This window comes from Triturus cristatus, chromosome 1_2, assembly GCF_964204655.1.
Source record: "Triturus cristatus chromosome 1_2, aTriCri1.1, whole genome shotgun sequence".
Taxonomy (NCBI): Eukaryota; Metazoa; Chordata; class Amphibia; order Caudata; family Salamandridae; genus Triturus; species Triturus cristatus.
The window spans coordinates 453,102,338-453,116,951 of record NC_140580.1 but is presented as its reverse complement, the minus strand read 5'-3'; the positions used below and the strand labels follow the sequence as shown (position 1 = coordinate 453,116,951).

General features: G+C 41.5%; 1 protein-coding gene across 1 annotated transcript in view; it reads right to left on the bottom strand.

The window, feature by feature from the left end:
* The window catches only part of ZNF518A (zinc finger protein 518A), a 35,962-nt gene extending 22,171 nt beyond the window's left edge, over positions 1-13,791 (bottom strand). The window contains exon 1 of the mRNA XM_085606170.1: positions 13,595-13,791. The gene's annotated coding sequence lies outside the window, so the exon portion shown is untranslated. The remainder of the gene's footprint in view (positions 1-13,594) is intronic.
* Between the last annotated feature and the right edge of the window lie 823 nt (positions 13,792-14,614).

The following is a 14,614-nucleotide window of genomic DNA, read 5'->3' as shown; positions in this document are numbered from 1 at the left end:
TCGCACGAGTTATAGTTATCTGAACTAACTATAATGGGGGAATTTCATTGGTTTTTTACGAGTGAAATGTCCACCTAACTATAACATGTGTGAAACCTATGGTTTTTTAAGTGAATTTGCAAGGTTTTTTAAATGCTAATTCCTAACTATAACGTGTGTGAAACCGATGGTTTTTTCAGTGAATTTGTACGGTTTTTTAAATGCTAAGTTATGTATTTATTATTATATTTTTTATATATTTATTTTACAATAAACTACGTATTAAAATTATTTTTTTAATTCTTTTATGGTTTTTCACCGTGCGCGCACCCCGCGTTTAAAAAAAAAAAATCATTAAAATGTTTTTTTCTGCCTTTGGGGTCCTTCAGGGACCCCCTGTCAAAAGCTAAGGGGTCAGGAACTCTCTACCCTGCCCCCTTTTCACGTTCGCCACCTTCCTTTTTCACTCTCGCACTCAAAACAAACAAAATGGCGGCCGACACTTCCTGATTTCGACCGATTCGAACGTTGACTGACATGTAACCACCAATCAGAATTACGCTCGCGCACGTTATGGTGCGCACACCGTGCGCGGCTATAGATATTTATGTACTTTAACTGCAATTTTCTCAGGAACTACTGTACAGATTGACTCAATATGTGCAAAAGGCACATCCCTGACCTGAGGACTACCTCTTTGCCAAATTTCAAGTAATTCTGCTCAGCCGTTCGGGCTGTACCTTCGACTAAAGGTCCTATGGGAAAATGCATGGGGAAAACGCGTTTTGGGACCCCCCTTTTTTCTCAGCCCCCGCTTGACGAATCCCCCCGAGACTTTCAGGGTAGGAGCTGAGCGGAGCGCCCCATTAGTTTTGAAAATTTCGCAAGGATTCGTCAACTGTCGCCAAAGTTATTCAAAATAGAATTTTGAGATTTCCTATGGAAACACGGTCCTAACTATAACTATCTACTGGCGACAGCCTGCAGATTTTTTTTTATATATATATATATATATATATATATTTTTTTTTTTTTTTTATTACCTACTGGCGGTCGCCAGTAGGTAGTTGTAGTTAGGACCTATTTTCCATAGGAAATCCGCAACATTCTATTCCCAATAAGTCTGGCGCCGGTTGACGAATCCTTGCGAAATTTTCCAAACTTTTGGCCAGCTCCGCACCTACCCTGAAAGTTTTGTGGGGATTCATCAAGCGGGATCTGAGAAAAAAGGGGGGTCCCAAAACACGTTTTCCCCATGCAATTTCCCATAGGATCTGTTGTCGCAGCTAACATTGTGTGCTGAACTTGTGACCTGTGAGCTCAGTGCAGTGTTACATGAGCTGTTTCTATGGTAACAGGCAGAAGGCAGATTGGGGGAAGGGTTGAAATGTATTTCAGTTGGAAAGGGTTGAAATGTTTAACCAATAGAAATGTGCGTTTGCTTTTGAGTTTATGTGTGAAGGATTGTGATTTGAGGTTTACATGTATATGTGTGGAAAATGAAAGGGAAACTTTTCCATTCTTTGTTTTTGCTGAGAGGTGCACAGTGCAGTGATTCTGTAAAAAATATGGTGAGTGACTGATATACTTGTTAATCTACAAAAGAACTTGAAAGATGAGTTATTTAATTATGAGGGGATGTATGTAGACTATTTTGATTTTAATCAGACTAATGTATTTCTCCTGCTAAAGTGTAGGGAGTACTTTTTTTCTCTACAATCTTATTGACAGTGTGTGTGTATGTAGAAACCATCCTGTGATAAGCATTTGTGTTTTTCATGTGTTTGCAGACAGATAACTGTGTTGTTTTTATATTTTGGTAGAATTAGAAACCAGTCATTGTTTATGAATTTGTGAAATGAGTTATGTTATGTTTCTATACTAAAATGTAGTACTACTTCTAGATGAAGAAATGTGTTTTGGTATAGTGCAAGGGATAGTGTTGTTTGTCTAGAATCACACAGTGAGTCTGTGTGCATTTGGGAACCACTGTGAGAGAAGCATTTGGTAACATCGTGTATTTGCTGACAGATAACTGTTTTAACTTGTCATGCTATGAAGTTTTAGTAGCATTTAGAAGACAGTTTTGGCTTATGATTTGATTAAATGAGTCAGGCTTTGACAGAAAAGTGCAGTCCTGAAATATGAAGATTGTGTGCAGTTCCCTTACCACTTTCACAGTAGTGAATAAGTTTTGGTAAACTCCTAGGATAGTGTTGCTTGTCTAAAATCACACTGTGAGTCCGTGTTCATTTGGGTAAGGATTGTGAGAGAAGCATTTGGTAACATCTTGTATTTGCTGACAGATAACTGTTTTAAAACCGGTCATTTTGTCAAGTTTTAGTAGCATTAGAAGCCAGTCTTTGCTTATGGTTTGATTAAATGAGTCAGGCTTGGACACAAAAGTGCAGTCCTGAAATATGAAGATTGTGTGCAGTTCCCTTACCACTTCCACAGTAGTGAATGATTTTTGGTAAACTCCTGGGTATAGTGGTTGTTGTCTAGAATCACACCGCGAGTCTGTGTGCATTTGGGAAGCACTGTGAGAGAAGCATTTGGTAACATTGTGTATTTTTTAGCAGATAACTCTTTTAAAACCTGTCATGTTGTCAAGTTTTAGTAGGATTAGAAGGTAGTCTTTGCTTATGCATTGATAAAATGAGTCAGGGTTTGACAGTAAGGTGCAGTACCATGTACTATTCTGTTCACTGTGGCAGAACTGAAAATTTAAAAGTTTTACCTAAGCACTGTCCTAGAAGTAGTCTGATTATTTAGTCAGTTTCTAAGTACCAAATAGATTGCTTCAAATGTCTATGCAGTATGCATGTAGTGTTCTAACATATTATATACTTGTCTTTTACACCTTCAATTCCCTAGTCAGTATCCATACACTTCAGGGAAACACCCTGTCACTTCCTTTGCAGTCCTCTAGAGACCCATTCAACAGCATGTACTAATCCATTCACTGTGCCAAAACCCAAACACTTATAAATTCACCAAGACACTCTCTTTCCAGTACTCTAATGATTCAGTCACTGCCCAAGTATTCATGCACTGAGCCAGGTCTTAGCACATGGACTTCTTCAAACCCCTATCCACTATGCATGCAGTCCTCTAACCACCTACACACTTGTCTTTCACACCTTCAATTCCCCAGTCAGTATCCATTCACTTCCAGCAAACACCCTGTCACTCCTGTTGCACTCCTCTAGTGATCCATTCAGCATCATGTACTAATCCATTCACTGTGCTAAAACCCAAACACTTATAAATTCACCAAGATACTATCTTTGCAGTACTCTAATCATTCACTCAGTGCCTAAGTATTCATGCACTGAGCCAGGCCTTAGCACATGGACTGCTTCAAACCCCTATGCACTATGCATGCACTCTTCTAACCACCTAGACACTTGTCTTTCACACTTTCAATTTCCTAGTCAGAATCCATACAGTCCAGCACTTGTCACTGCCTTTGCACTCCTCTAGTGACCCATTCAGTACCAAGTACTAATCCATTCCCTGTGCGAAAAGCCTAGCACTTATAAATTCACCTAGGCACTCTCCTTGCTGTACTCTACTCATTAAGTCAGTACCCAAGTAGTCATGCAGTGAGCCCGGCCTTAGCACATGGACTGCTTTAAATGCCTATGCAGTATGGATGCAGTCCTCTAATCACCTACACAGTTGTGTTTCACACCTTCAGTTCCCTAGTTAGTATTCATACTCTTCTAGCAAACACCCTGTCACTCACCCAGTGTGTCTCCTTATAGTACTGTAATCATTTAGTCAGTTAGCATGTAGAGTTTTAGTGAGGTAGGCTTTAGGGCATGAACTGCTTCAAAGTAGTATGCACTATGCATGTAGTGTTTTAACCATCGTCACACTTGTGGTTCAGGGACATAGTTTCTTAGTCAGTATTTATATAAAATGTGTTTGTACAGTAATGGAATAGTATAATTTTGAAAGTTATTAATATACATTGATTTGTAATTCTTTTTTACAGATACAGAATAGGAGTGTTTCTCATCTGTTTGCACTCTTCTCGTGCAAGATTGTTCGGATGAAGGGTTCTTAGGTGCTTCATCATACTTGCCGTGCCGTACGAGTATTTCTAGGATCCCCTCGTGAGAGAACTCTTTTGCAAATCTTGCACGTGATCAAGGTGGCATTGGTCTTTGTTTGCCCCTTGGGAAAAGTTAACAAGCATTGGCATAGCCAATAGGTCTCGCCTTTGGGACCTTATAAGTGTTTAGCCATGCAACAGTTGCGAAACTAAATACTTATAAGGTCCCAAAAGCGAGACCTATTGGCTATGCAAAGCGGCCGTGGAGCCGCGAAAGTGAAAGTGATCGCGATCCGATCGCGATCAAACATCAATGCGGCCGAAAGTGAAAGTAATCGCGGTAAAACGAGGCGCGCGCGCCCGCGCACATGCACTGTAGCTCTAGGCTGGCCTGGTAGCACTTTTTGGAGCCCTCTCAATAAGTCTCGCCAGACCAGCGCATGCGCTGGGTCAGGCGAGACCTAAAAATTTCCTCACCACTGAAGAAAAACGTTGTGGGCATGGTGCCTTCTGCAAAAATGTTTCCTCAGATTCGGTAAATATTTTAAAGCGGCAACATTTACAGTTTTTGTAAGTTAAACTTATAAAATGGTTAGCTGTATTCATTTTATATATCTGTGATTTGTTTCTTGTGGTATTTTGTTGAGAATACCATGTTGGTTTTTTTTAACAATCTTTCTGATTTTCCAAGTCTGTCGTCGACATCCATGGTCCCCACAGGAGTGTTCCGCCTTGCTGTTTTGTATTATTGTTGTTACATTTTGTTTATTAGTTTATCGTTCATATATATGTTAACCCCTTCAGTGCCACACCCTTTCCCCCTCCTGTGCCGGGCGTTGCACTAGTGGGTGGGGTTCATGACGAGATAGTCTCGTCATGGGCACAGCGCAACCGTGCTCCATGACGAGACTATCTCGTCATGGGCACTGAAGAGGTTAATAAAAAAATAAAGTTTGAAAATAGTTTATCATTTACATATTTATGATTATAAAAAATAAAGATTGAAAAAAATAATAATAACGTTTTTGGTTGTTCTAACTGCTGTGTGACTCTTTCTTGTTCTTATTACTGTTATTTGATGGAGACCACCATAGTGTTAAATTTTGGGGCACTTTTCGCTGGAATACTGGTGATATCTGCAGTTTGCACCAACTTCTGAATAGTGTGTTAGATTTATCTCAACTTTACTTCCGTTAAAGTGCTGATAATGAAATGGAGACTAGCCGTTCTCGTGCAAAAAGACACGAGGTGCACCTTTCCGATTTATTCTAAATACTAAAATCCTGTATTGAATTGCACTGAGGTATTGGCTGCACTTACAGTGTACACACAAAATCTATTAAGAAATCTCATTGTATTTATATTGATTGGGAATAGTGCGTCAGGTGCTGGATCTTGACGAGATACACTGCTCAGTTCGTATATTGTTCTGCACACGAAAAAAATCACATCACAACTTTCACACCAATTGCAATGCGAAACAAATTCCGGCGATAAGACACGTTAGCACCAGGGATTTTACACCTGCTTTCTGCTGGTGTTAAGCAGGACAACTACCTGCACCATGAAAGGGAACACAGCCAAGAGCCACACCAGAACACCCACAGGTGCCATAAAGTCAATGAGCATGATACAGGGATACCCATGAGGGCCAGAAGACTCATCTCAACAACTCCAGGACCGCCAATGCCCCCCAAACCCACATCTTAGTAAGTGTGTCCCTGTGGTCATTGTCTTAGCATGATAGGCACGAGCCCTGCAACATCACAGTGTGCTGTCACCTCCGCGTTGGCAGTGAGCCTGGACGTGTAGCTACGCACGCATCCTCCTGCATGCACAACTGGCGTCTGCTGGTCTGGGGTTCACAGGTCAGTGCAGGGGTGTGCCTATCCGGCAAGGGGAACGGGGTGTCTCGTCCGTGTACAGGAAGTGCGGTAAGTGTGTCTCTGTGTTCTGGTGTGGCCTGCTACAAGAGCCGCAGCAGTCGATGTTGTAAAGTGGCATGCACCACCTCCAAACGGCACTGTGATGGTGTAGTTGGAATGTAGCAGGACATGCGCAAATAGGCATTACAATGGTGTGCCGTACGAGTGCACGAGATACAACAGCGCACTGTACAAAAGTGTGGGGGCTCGTGGGAGGGAGGAGCGGCCGTTTGGCAACATAACACACAGTGAACTCGACCATGTGCCACATGCTGGGCATCTCATCCATGATGACCACGGTCACAGACATCCCACAACACCAACGACTGGCCTTTGTACACATCCTGTATGAATGCAGCGTGGTTTTCACTTCTATGCTCGTTCAGTGGTGTGATGTTGGCGGGTTGTGTGACTTGTGCTCCTTGTTGGTGTGTTTCATTTTGGCCATTGTTAGTCTATATGTGTGTTGTACTTAATTGTGCATGTGTGCCATTCTGCCCATCTCCCCCCTCCCCCCACTCCCTGCTAAGATAAGTTATAGATAGGAATAAGCATTTAAAAAACCTTTGAAATTCACTGAAAAAAACATAGGTTTCATGCACGTTATAGTTAGGAATTGGCATATAAAAAACCTTGGAAATTCACTGAAAAAAACATAGGTTTCAGGGGCGTTATAGTTAGCTGGACATTTCCCTCGTACAAAACCCTAGAAATTCCCCTGTTATAGTTAGTTCAGCTAACTATAACTCGCGCCCCCGCAATGCACTGCTGATGACGTCACATATTACATCACTCATGACATGGTCAGTGACATCACTGATGACATCACTGATGACATCTCAAATGACATCACTGATGACATCATCCATTGAGTATGTGTTTCTGAACAGTTTTAATGTTTAATATATATAGGGAAAGGTCTGTTGAAAAATAAGTGGGTGTACAAGTGTGTGAATGGATGATTTTCTAGGTGCGTAACTGAGTCATTAAATGTATCTTACTGCAGACTAGTGACTAAACTGTGTGAATGTCTGTATGTGTCTGTGTGTTGGTGTATAAGTGGCTGCATGGTTTTGTGAATAGCTATATGAGTGTATATATGGGTTATTGATTGGTTGTCTGAGTATCTGTATGGGTGCCTGAGTGTTTGTGTGGGTAGGGTGTGCGTGACTGTGAGTAGATGTGTGAGTGGGTGATTCAGTGGGTGCATGGTTTTAAGAGTGCATCTGTGATGGACTGTATGGTTGGGTGAGTGTATGTATGGGTGTGTTAGTGATTGAATGTATATCTCAGTTGTACATGTGTCAGTAACTACATATGTGAAACGCAGTGTATATGTGTGTAAGAGTATATAACTATCTATATGTGAGAGTGTGTGATTTTGGGAGTGGCTGTATGCGCCATAGTGCAAGGATATCTGTGTCATGTGCTGTTTGTTTTTCTGCAGGAAGACACATAATTTGTTAGTATTTTTATGAGTAAGTGAACTTGAGTGTGTTTAACTGTATAGGTGAGTAAATTGGACTGTGATTAATTATTTGCATGACTGACTAGATGTGTCAGTACCTCAATGGATGATTGGCGGTGTGTGTGTCTATATAGGTGTATAAATGCAGAGTGACTGCAAGTATGAGTGACTGTACAGGTGAGTGAGTGGACATGTATGTAGACCTAAAAGTCAATGAGTGGGTGTGTAGTTATTGGTATTGGAGTATCTATGGTTGTCGAAATGGCCGTTTGAAATTTTTAGTCGGTGTATCAAAGGTTATATTAGGGTGTGAGATGATGCACTAATTTATCACATGGATGACGTCATCAGTGATGTCACTGACCATGTCATGAGTGATGTAATATGTGACGTCATCAGCAGTGCATTGCGGGGGCGCGAGTTATAGTTAGCTGAACTAACTGTAACAGGGGAATTTCTAGGGTTTTGTACGAGGGAAATGTCCAGCTAACCATTAACTATAACGCCCCTGAAACCTATGGTTTTTTCAGTGAATATATATATAAGCAAAAGGCACGAGTCTGAACTGAGGACTACCTCTTTGCCAAATTTGGTGTAATTCCGTTCAGCAGTTCGGGCTGTAGCTGCGTCAACAGGCCCTGTGGGAAAATGCATGGGGAAAACGCGTTTTGGGACCCCTCTTTTTTCTCGGCCCCCGCTTGACGAATCACCGTGAAATTTTCAGGATAGAAGCGGACCGGAGCTGGCCAAAAGTTTGGAAAATTTCGCGAAGATTCGTCAATCGGCACCAACGTTATTCCAAATAGAATGTTGCGGATTTCCTATGGAAAATAGGTCCTAACTATAACTACCCACTGGCGACTGCCAGTAGGATGGATATATATATATATATATTCACTTAAAAAACCATAGGTTTCACACATGTTATAGTTAGCTGGACATTTCACTGGTAAAAAACCATTGAAATTCCCCCGTTATAGTTAGTTCAGATAACTAAAACTCACGCGCCCGCAATCCACTGCTCATGACGTCACATATTACATCACTGATGACATCACTGATGACATCACTGATGACATCACTGATGACATCACTGATGAAATCATCCTTGTGATAGAGTGGCGGTCGCGCGAGTTATAGTTATCTGAACGAACTATAACAAGGGAATTTCAATTGTTTTTTACGAGTGAAATGTCCAGCTAACTATAACATGTGTGAAACCTATGGTTTTTTAAGTGAATTTGCAAGATTTTTAAATGCTAATTCCTAACTATAACGGGTGTGAAACCTATGGTTTTTTTAAGTGAACTTGTAAGGTGTTTTAAATGCTAAGTTATGTATTTTTTATTATATTTTTTATATGTTTATTTTACAATAAGCTACCTATGTATATAGTTATAGATTGACTGTATCCTGTAATATGGAATGGCTCGTTTAAAATGTTTTTGGTTTTTTTTAAGGTTTTTCACCGTGCGCCCCCCACGATTTTTTGGAAAAAAAATAAAATGTTTTTTTCACCCTTCGGGGTCCTTCAGGGACCCCCTGACAAAGGTTAGGGGGTCAGGAACTCTCTACCCTGCCCCCTTTTCACGTTCTCCACCTTTCTTTTTCACTGTCACACACAAAACACACAAAATGGCGGCTGACACTTCCTGATTTTGACCGATTCGAATGTTGACTGACATGTAACCACCAATCAGAATTACGCTCGTGCACGTTATGGTGCGCGCACGGTGCGCGCTTATAGATATTTATGTACTTTTAACTGCAATTTTCTCAGGAACTACTGAACAGATTGACACCATATATGCAAAAGGCACATGCCTGACCTGAGGGCTACCTCTTTGCCAAATTTCAAGTAATTCTGTTCAGCCGTTCGGGCTGTACCTTAGACTAAAGGTCCTATGGGAAAATGCATGGGGAAAACGCGTTTTGGGACCCCCCTTTTTTCTCAGCCCCCGCTTGACGAATCACCCCGAGACTTTCAGGGTAGGAGCTGAGCGGAGCGCCCCATTAGTTTTGAAAATTTCGCGAGGATTCGTCAACCGGCACCAAAGTTATTCAAAATAGAATTTTCAGATTTCCTATGGAAACTCGGTCCTAACTATAACTATCTACTGGCGACCGCCAGTAGATTATATATTTTATGTAAACTGTTCACTAAGAGGCAATGAAAGATTGAAAGTATGAAACCTTAATACAGGAAGTAAACAGGCTGTGATAGTTCTGAACTCAGTGTTCTCTTGATAGAGCCATTGCTTTGGAAGACCGTCTGGGGTGCAGGATGATTTTGCAGGAAATATACCAAACATTTAGCAGACAAGCAAGGAATCAATCTGCATGTTGTAATCACATTTAAATATGCAACTTTTTTTCATTATGTAGACAAAAAAATCCTTATCCCTGTTCATTAACTGGGAGCATTTATAATATGTGAGGTTAACGGATATACTTGTCAGACCCTCTATTCTGACAGATTATACCAAATAGTAGATTAAGTGACCAGTTAACTTTTACAAAGGTTTTTCCACTATGATATACACTAGGTGATTTTTTAGTTTTTATCCATTTGAGCTAGAAACATGTTTTGCGAAAATCTTCAAATTATACAGCAGATGTTGGACTATGTGTTCATTGTGACAAATCAATTATTTGTCAGAAAACGCCATGGGGAAAGAATCACAGAATTCCAGTAGACGTACTTCTACCCAATACAAAAAACCATACACAATGGCCAAAGAATGCCGAACAACTGCTTCTTTGGTAAATCAGGTATTTCCACAGTACGTCACCTTTGATTGCAAACTATGGTTTTCAATATTAATGTTCCATGGATTATTTTACCATAATTTCTTCATATAACGTTTTACAATCACAAATATCCCACTGCTCAAAAAAAAAAAAAAAAGGCTACTCTGCCTGAGAAATAGTAGTTTGAAAAATGTGGGTGGCCAGAGTACTTTATACAAAAGGATCATAGGAAAACGTGTTTAAAAAGGAAAGGTATGTATGAAATAGGTTAGCCATCTTTTTCTGTTGGTATTATATCTGTTATAAAAAGATTAACAAGCTGGTCGCCTTTTACTTATACTGGCCCACTGTAGGAAGCTGGCTCTGTATATACTATACCAAATCAAGGTATAGTGTGAACAGAGTCCAGTGGATCCCCAAAGGCTTACAGAGGATAAAGTAGATAACACCTCACTCTCTGTTTGTGGTAGTGTGGGCGAGCAGTAAAGCTTTATCAGAGGGTAGTATTAAGCATTTATTGTACACAATCAGGCAAGAATTGATTTTACACACTCAAAGACTGACCAATTTGTTTCGTATATAAATATTTAGTTGTATTTTATTTCTAGAGCCAAGCAAGAGCTGGGACAGGTAAGTGTAATAATACTTTGCAGGAATAATACTGTTGAATGCAATTGGCTTGGTTACAGTTAGGTCAATTGTTCAGAAACAGTTTAAATAACTTTTCAGTTACTGTACAATTACTTTTTCTACTCAGTGTGATATGCCTAGATATTACACTGGAACTTTTGTAGGATAAAAGGTAAGCAAGTCAGTTTTGGTCAAAACACAGTTTTTTTGGTTTTCATACAATTTCCAACTCCACACTTAGAACTTTATTCACAGAAAAGCAGTCAATGCAATCCAATAGGAGGAAATGAAGTTATCGGTTCAAAGGTAAGTACTTGGTTGTGGGAGTTGGGTTTCTGAGGTTAGAACCAGGGTTCCGTCAGGGTAAAAGATGCACTCACAGAACACCTTCAGCAGCACTAGGGCGGCCGGGTTCAGAGTGCTGAGGCCCAATGTTATCCAATGGGAGCCTCCGGTTGGTAGCTGCTCACGGACATGCCACTTGGATTTGGGAGCAAAGCTCCTAAGGTTTAGCTCAGGGCAAAGGGGGACCCAAGTTAGCACCGAAAGTGTACCCACAGCGGAAGAGGGGCGGCTAGGTACATGGTGCCAGTTTGGCTTTGGGTGCCCTGTTGTTTTCAGTGGGGATTGCCAGTTTTGCAGCTGCAGGCTTGGTCCAGGAAGTCTTCCGGGAGAAACCAACAGCTGGGCAGGTAAGTTGGAGGGCTCAGGGACGTAGGTGCACCTTAGGTCCTCTTCTCCAGGGTGCAAGACAGCCGGATACAAGGGTGCCTTTTGAGGTCAAATTTTCACCTTACCGGGCCACTCACGGTTGGGTGGGGTCTCCGTGCAGAGGCTGCAGGCGACAAACGGAGTCCTGGAGGGGCAACTCACAGTAGACTTGAACTCTGGGGCGCTGGGGACCTCGCTGAGAAAGGTGGGCCTCTCTGACCATAAGCGTCAGGTGCAGAGGTGGTTCCAGGCGTCGGGGTTCTTTGTCCTCCGCAAACTCGTTGTCTTTCTTTGGGGATTCTTTTGAGCAGAGCTGCTGTTTACAGGAGATACGGTCTTTGTTAAAGGCAGTCAGTCCTCCCAGGGGTTTTGGAGGTCACTGGCTGCAGGACAAGGCGAATTTTGGCGCAGAATTTCTGGAAACTGCAGACAGGCCGGTAGGGCTGGGGCCAAGTCAGGTCTTTTCAGCAGTCTCTTCTGCTAGGCGTGTTCTTTCATCCTTCTTCTTCTTTGTAGTTTGTAACTATGTGCAATGCCTGCAACCCACTGCCTATGGTATAGGTGAGACACCCTTCTAGCTGGGTGCACTATACCACTGGTGAGGGTACAGTTGCATGCACACTGTACCCTCATAGTGTCTAAGTCCACTCTTAGACATTGTCAGTGCAGTAAAGCCACAAAAGATTATATGGTCAAGGGGTTTGTCATTATGAACTCCACAGCAACAAAATGGCTTTACTGAATTCTGGGAAGTTTGGTAGCAAACTTCTCAGCATAATAAAGCCACACTGATGCCAGTGTGGGATTTATTATGCAATGCACCAAGAGGGCATCTTAGAGATGGTCCCTGGAGAACGACCAGCCTCTGGTGGGTTCCCTGACTGGTAAACCATACTTGTAGTGGTGTAATTAAAGGATCTGATTGCAACCACAGAACACTGCTCAAGCAAGGGTTGCGGGTATTCTCTCCTGAATATTATGTTTCAAGTAATATAATATGTACTTATTGAAAAAAAACACTGCATCGTTATAATTGTCACCTTACTTAGGCTAAAGACTTATGATTTTTATTTTAAGCCAGAAACTACATTTTAGCTTTCTGACTCTTAGAAACTGCGGCCGTCCAATGTAAGTTAATAACACACAACTGCCCCAATTTCTTGGTATCCATTCCACTCTTAGAATTCCCCAGCTGTTTCTATGCTCACCTGGAGAAATCCAAGGCTAAAAGCTGAGTTAAAATTGAAGTGGTGCAAATCGGTGGAGTTGAAATAACTTTTGAAGTGGATGGCTAAACTAACCAATATAAAGTGCATTACTTTGAGAGTAATGGTAATGAAAAATGAAGGGTAGCCCCCTTTCCATTCAAACTCTAGCCCTTCTCTCGTGTGGCATGCTATGCCAATATTTTATAAGATGCATTTTCAGAAAACACCTTTAGAAAAATAAGTAAACTGTAGGAAAAAAAATTAAAAAGTAGTCTAGCTTGCTAACAAAAATAATGTTCTAGGAGCTGTACATGCCTGAACTAGGCCAATGTCAAATTGACAGTATCAGTAGCACATGGTAAAGCATCAGAGCGAGCTGGCAGATAATGTAAAACAAGAGGCTGCAACCGCTCACACGACACCTCACCGCTGTAGAAACATTAAGCATGTTTTTAAAGTTGAAACTGTAGAAGAGTGGGACAGTCTGGCTGCTACTTTAAACACCTGCGGAGGGACACGTTTATAGCGGAAGGAACAAGAAGAATTGGCAAATAAATGATGAAAAAACGCCAACATACTCATTTTAAATGCAAATTGAAGGCACAAAAAATGATAAATCCCCATCAGCCTAGCTCTTCGCGAAGTTGCGGACAGTGTTTAAAAAAATCGGCACTATTTAACCATCACCCGAACCGCCGCCCCCTGGCAAGATTGAAAGTCAACCAAAGTTTCCCGTTTCCCTGCTCCGAAACGGGGAAGAAATCACGCGACCCGAGCCTAGCCGGGGACAGCAGGGTTGACTCCGCGCAAGGGAATGATGGCTAAACGCATCGCCATCGCGCAGTTTTTCGAGAATTACCTTGTTTTCGTCAATAGCTCCTCGAGTCCCCGTTGGCGGCCATGACAGTTACATCCGGGAATTGTGCTGCCTTCAGCGAATCGGTAGCAGGATTGCTAACAGCCACCCGGCGGAGGGATACGCGCTCTACCTGAACCCGCTGTTCTTCTATGCTTGCTTGCTTCTACTGGAGCTCATGTAGGAGGAGGGGTGAGGGCAGGAAGGAAGGGCCGGAAATCGTTAGAATTGCACACCCTAAACATCCATAAGCATCTAAATAAATATGCAACTAAAGTTTCGTGTGTATGGTATGAAGCAATAGTCGCCCCTTTATGCCGTCGAGCTGGGTCGTGTTTTTGAATTTGTCTTCCTTTGTGGAGTTGAATCTGTTAGCAACAGGCATGCATCCATTAGCAACAGGCATGCATCCATGTTTGTTGAGCATGAGGCTTGGATACAAAGTAATCCAACCTCATGCGAGTAATAGTTGTAGATCACAACCAAATAGTTTCTAAAACGTGTGTTTAGTTCATTTGTTGCAACGAATTGAGTCACTGCTATTGGCACTTTGAAGAAAGCCTCAAAATCTACTAGGGTGTGGAGTTTAATGGCGGCTTGTTGCATCACGTGACACCGGGCAGTTTGAATTCTGAACGCCACTTCTGTTATATTTCCATTTAATACGAGAAATGTAAGTGCGTGTGCTGTGAGATAATCGTTTTAAGGCTGCCATCGGAAACATTTAAAAAAAACCATAACCCTTGGTGTACTACAAATATAGGAGTGTGTTTGTGTACAAATGAGCATCAGTTGCTGCGATGAAAAAATGAAAAGAATGCTACATGTAAAGGGAAAACGCCTTAATTTAATTGTACATACCCTTAATTTAATTGTACATACCATAAACATGTCAACTAAATACATCAGATGTACTCGTCTTTATTGGTGTGTCTTGATGTAGTGTGTCTTTTTGTTTTTTTACACAATTGCATAACACTTTTATATATCTCCCTCTAAAAAGATTGCTTGAGTGGTTTCGAA